Consider the following 6,187-nt stretch of genomic DNA (forward strand, 5'->3'; position numbering starts at 1 on the left):
CAGTCTTTATTAACTTTAAAGGAACCCACAGCATTTCACTTCATGTTGAAACAAAGGCATAACCTCTCCCCCAATGCAACATGCTTCCTACCTCCATTCTGAGATTAGGACACATATAGGTTGGTTTAATTCAGCATTACTTTCTAAATTCCAGGTTTTTTCCCCCCCAGCAGCTGTGCTACCTGTCTGATTGGCATTTAAAAATTTTACCCCTTCTGTTCTATGAGCACTTCCTTTAAAGTGTAGTTAGATCTTTTTACAGTTGCTTGACCTGCATGATTGTAATTTCTATCTGTAACATGTTTTATGCCATAATGTCTAAGAAATTGTTTTATTCTACTGGATACACATGTTGGAGTATCATTAACTTCAATCTATCAAGGCATCTCCATGATAGCTATTACCTCTAATAAATGTGCAATTTTGGAATCATACTTTTCACAATTTAAAAAAGGCCCTTGGAATCCTGAATATGAATCAATTGTATGACGTATTACCACATGTACATACTTTATAACTTCAAACTCTACAAAATGAAACACATGTTAATGTATGACATTGCTCTAATATGGCATTAAACATTAAACTCTGCAGTCTTAATTAATTAATGTTGCATCTCTATGGGTTGCCATTCTGCAATCTCATCACAAGATGGCACCAAAGGTTTTGGATTGGATTCCTCTGACAATTTTTTATTGTGATCCAAAGGATTGTCTAATTTGTCCTATCACTCATCACCTAGTGATCGATTTTTCAGTCCTCTCCTTATCTAAGTCTGCTTTAATATGATCTTTCTTAAAAGAATATATAAAATCACAATCATTACTTAAAAGGTAACAGAATTCTTTTCAGGCCCTAGGCTTGGATTTCTAGCCCCACATTTGCATCACCAGACTGTCTTGAGCCACCAGCTTCCAATAATGACACAGAGGATTATTTTTATTTATGAAAACCTATGCCTTGTAGCTTAGGCTTGCTCCCAGTTAGGTTGTACTCAACCACTTTTGCTGTGCGGCTCATTACCTCTACTTTATTCTGGGCAACTCATTCCTCCACGTCTGGCTAGCAAAACTGCCCACACCTGACTCTTTCCCAGTTCCCCTCTGCCCCCAAGTCCCACCTTTCCTCTCTTGCCTCAGTGCTACCTTTTTTTTTTTTGGTGGTTTCTCGAGACAGGGTTTCTCTCTATAGCCCTGGCTGTCCTGGAACTCAATCCGTAGACCAGGCTGGCCTCGAACTCAGAAATCCACCTGCTTCTGCCTCCCAAGTGCTAGGAATAAAGGCATGCCACCACTGCCTGGCCTTTTTTTTTTTTTTTTTAAATACTAAGCTTCCTTAATTCCACCTGAATTTTTTTCAGTTGCTCTGTTAGTCTTTTGTAAACAAAATACCCTGAAATGAAGAAAAACAGCAGCAGCAGCAGCAACAGAAAAAGTAGAGGGGGAGGGGGAGGAGGAGATAATGACTAGGACCTGCTGCTAAAAACCATGGCAATCATGTCCCAGAAACAGCCTCAGCAAACACCTGTTGGCTTTTGAAACAAAGTATCCATCCATTCCTCCTTTTCCGCCTTTTGCTGTACTGTACTTGAAACCAAGCCTCCCGGGCTGCCCTGCCACATTGGTGACACTTGTCTTTTAATGTTTCTTTTTCCTACAAATTGCCCCACTTTGGACACCAACTGTAGCTTTTACTGTTACTTTTTCTTTATTTACTATGTTGTGGGTTCTTCTCCTGTCTCCCCTAACAATATCTTCTGTGTGTCAGCTATCATCAACTGCCTTCTTTTCTAACCCTACCCTCTGACCCTATTATTTTGTCTCCTGGAACCTCCTTAGTCCCACACTTGAATCTTACTCCCTGTCAGCCTCTGCAGCTTTTTTTGTTAATTTAAAAAAAAAATTTTTTTTATCCCTTCCCGTTCCCAGAATTCCAAGGTGCAACCAACACTAAAGGGTATAGGGTCCTTTAAAGGGCCAGACAAATAAAATGATATGCTACAAGATTGGGCATGACTGTCACAGATCTTTAATCCAGCACTCAGCTGAAGGCAGGCAGCAAGGCCAGATTGGTTTAAATAGTTAATTCAAAGTGATCCAGGGTTACATACTGAAACCCTGTCTCAAGGGGGAAAACAGGCCAGATTAAAATTTAAAAGGTATAAAGAGAAACACAGCAAACCATATGGCCCCCCTCCTCCATTTCTTGGCAACCCAGATCAGGTCCTTAGTTCACATTGTTTTGTTTTCACTGAGCTGTGTGGGAACTGAACCTGATGAATAGCCACTGCTCCAATGCTGTGTGCTCCTGCCCCAGGCCTTGTTTGTTATAATTTCTGAGTAGGCCTCACCAAGTTGCCCAGACCTCGAGATTCTCCCATCTCAGCTTCTTGAGTCTGGGGGATTACTGGCCTGTTTCATCAGGACCTGTACACCAGTTACTTTATTGAGACAAGGTGTCTGTCTTGTACCTTTGCTTGCCCCAAACTATCAAAGAACTTGAACTTCTGATTCTCTTTCTCCCACCTCCCAAGGGCCAAGACAATGTGCCTGTGCCTTTCTTTATTTCTTCTGTTTCTTTTTTGTTTTTTGTTTTTTCGAGACAGGGTTTCTCTGTGTAGTCCTGGCTGTCCTGGTACTCTCACTCTGTAGACCAGGCTGGCCTCAGACCTCAGAAATCCACCTGCCTCTGCCTCCCAAACGCTGGGATTAAAAGCGTGCGCTACCACCACCTAGTTGTTTCATTTATTTTTGATTCAAGCCAACTTTATCTAATACTAATTTTCTTTTGGTTTATCAAGGTGGCACATACTCTCTAATCTCAGAAATGGAGGGCTAGAGTCAGGTGGAACTCTTTTTGAGTTTGGGGTCAACCTGGTACATACACATATTGAGTTCCAGGCAGCCAGGGATACATAGAAAGACCTTATCTCAAACTTACAAATAAACAACATTAAAACTTTCTTTGAGACCAGGCGGTGGTGATGCACGCCTTTAATCCCAGTGCTTGGGAGGCAGAGGCAGGCGGATTTCTGAGTTCGAGCCTAGCCTGGTCTACAGAGTGAGTTCCAGGACAGCCAGGGCTACACAGAGAAACCCTGTCTCGAAAACACCAAAAAAAAACCCAAAACAACAACAACAACAACAACAAAAATACATAGACCAAAAGCTTTGGCTCATTCCCTGACTAGCCTGTAACTCATTTCATCCATTTAGATGACCCTGTGCCTCCACTTGGCTGGTTACCTCCTCAGTCCTGGCCTGTTTTTCAGTCTCCTCAGTGTCTCCCTCAAATCTCTCGAATGTCTCTGTGTCTCCTTTTATTCTCTTAATTTTCCAGAATCTTCTCTCTTCCTGCCAGTGTCCCACCTCCTATTTTCTGTCTCAATTCGTTGGCCACTGGCTTTTTACTGGCAGGTGATTCTTTTAAGAGATTCTCTCCACACTGAACTTCTTCCTAGCCAGGGCAGGGAAAGAGTCCAAGAGAAAACATAAGAAAACAGTTTGAGCAAAAAAAAGCCATAAAATGCAAGTATTTCTGGGATTTTGGCTGGCAGGTAGCAAGATTAGCTTAGAGGATTAAAATAGAGCAATACGACTCAGTTGTTTTGCCATTAAATCTTGATAAATAAATATAATAGTCCAGTCTCAATTATTTGGAAGCTAGCTGGCTAAGAGAAAAACTGTAACACATGTATTAAAAAGCCACTAACACAGCTGGGCGCTGGTGATGCACGCCTTTAATCCCAGCACTTGGGAGGCAGAGGCAGGCAGATTTCTGAGTTCGAGGCCAGCCTGGTCTACAGAGTGAGTTCCAGGACAGCCAGGGCTATACAGAGAAACCCTGTCTCAAAAAACAAAACAAAACACCACTAACACTATGTTACTGATTTTTTTATTATATTTCTATGTATGCCTATGTACATGTATATGTGTTAGTGTGTATGCGCCATGGCATGCATGTGGAAATTAGAGGACAATTTTCAGAAGCTGTTGGCTCAGGGGACCAATCTCAGGTCATTAGGCTTGGCAGCAAGTACCTTTGCCCACAGTCATCTTGATAGCCCTTAAATCTTTGTTACTGATAGCTCCTAGCATCCTTGAGACAAGGTCTCACAGTGTGTTCCCGACTGGTTAGCCTGCCTCTGCCTCTGGAGTGCTTGGATCAAAGGTGTGTCTCATCTCACTCACTACTGTAGCAGTTTATGACCTTCTACAACTCCAGTTTCAGGGAACCCAACATCTTGTCTCTGCAGGCACCAGGCACACATGTGACACACATACACAAGTGCAGGCAAACATTTTATATCTGCCATATACACAAACTAAAAATAATCTTAAAAAATTGAAACAAGGGCTGGTGAGATGGCTCAGTGGGTAAGAGCACTGATTGTTCTTCCGAAGGTCATGAGTTCAAATCCCAACAACCACATGGTGGCTCACAACCACCCATAATGAGATCTGATGCCCTCTTCTGGTGCGTCTGAAGACAGCTACAGTATACTTACATGTAATAAATAAATCTTTAAAAAAAAAAAAATTGAAACAACTGAGTAGGCAAAGTCTTCCCCCTGGGGGCAGAAGAGTGCCAATGAGGAAAAAACCCTCTTGAAAACTGGTAAAACTTACTATTGGAGAGAAGGATAGACACACTTAATTCCAGAACCATAAATGAGTGACTGTGGCCCTGGAGTGTGTGTGAGCCATGTTTATCATTATAAACTAATGGGTTTCTGCTGTCATGGTGCCTCACACCCTTAACCCCAGCACTCTACAGGCAAAGGCAGGCTGATCTTAGTTCAAGGCCAGCCTGGTCTACATAGTGAATTACAGGACAGCTAATGTTACAGAGTGAGTTTCTGAGTCAATTTAAAAAAGAAAAAGATGGGTTTTACCAAGACATTATCACATAAGCATACTGTATACTTTGTTCGGAGTCACTTTCTCCTCATCCCTGGAGTCCTCCTTGTCTCCTTTGACACCAAAATTCTGTCATGCTGTATATTCAAGTCTAGGCTCAGCATATGAGAAGAAAAATATTTGTTTGAATCTGACTTTTATAAAACGCAATAATCTCCAGTGTCACTCATCTTCCTGCAAATGAGAGAATTTCATTCTTTTTGACTGAATAAAATCCCATTTCCTTGAGCCCGTCTACTGTTGATGGACATTAGGCCAAGTCCAAAACATAAAGATTTTGACTAGTGCTATGACAAATGCACATGGATGTGCAGGTGTCTCCATACTATGCTGACTTGGATTTCTTTAGAGATCAGGAGTGATCTAGCTAGATCATGGATTATCCATCTTTTAAAAATCTTTATGTGTGTGGGGCAGTGGTGGCACATGCCTTTAATCCCAGCACTAGGGAGGCAGAGGCAGGCGGATCTCTTGAGTTTGGGGCCAGCCTGGTCTACAGAGTGAGTTCCAGGACAGCCAGGGCTACACAGAGAAACCCTGTCTAGGGGTCGGGGTGGGGGATCTTTATGTGCGTGTCTGTATGTGCACAAGTATGCAGGGCCCGGTGGGGGATCTTTATGTGCATGTCTGTATGTGCACATGTATGTGCACATGTATGCAGGGCCCTGAGGGGCCAACAGAGTGCGCTAGAGCCTTGGAAACTGAAGCTGATATCAAAAGTGTTCTAGAACTAAGTCTCTCAACTGCTGAGCCATCTCTTCAATTCCTCATAAGACAGTAATACATACACACACTCGGTGGTAATCCCAGAACTCAGGAGGCTGAGGCGGGTGGATCACAATCAGGTTGTTGTCTCAAAAAAAGCAAGCAAAAAATCAAACCAAACAACAACAACAACAACAAAATCCTCTATATGGATTTTTTTTTTTTGAGACAAAGGTCTCTTCCACCCTAATAGCCATGAGCATTCTCTTTCACTACAATATCAGGGTTTTTAAGAAACAAGAAACAAACCCCCCCAAAACAAGCACCAAACCCGGGGGTTTTCTGTGCAGCTCTGGTGGGCCTGAGCATTTCCCCCAGCCTGCTGGTCAGTTTTCTTGGTAACTTGTCATTCTATCTCTATAAGCTACTGACAAAGGTCCTGCTAATGTACAGCTCAGCCACCTGGGAGGATCAAGTTACCTCAAATTAATTCTTTTCCTTTCCTCTCTTCCTCTTCTCTCCTCTCCTCTTCCCTCCCCTCCCCCTCCCTCTCCGTCTCTCCC

Source organism: Mastomys coucha, unplaced genomic scaffold, assembly GCF_008632895.1.
Source record: "Mastomys coucha isolate ucsf_1 unplaced genomic scaffold, UCSF_Mcou_1 pScaffold1, whole genome shotgun sequence".
Classification (NCBI taxonomy): Eukaryota; Metazoa; Chordata; class Mammalia; order Rodentia; family Muridae; genus Mastomys; species Mastomys coucha.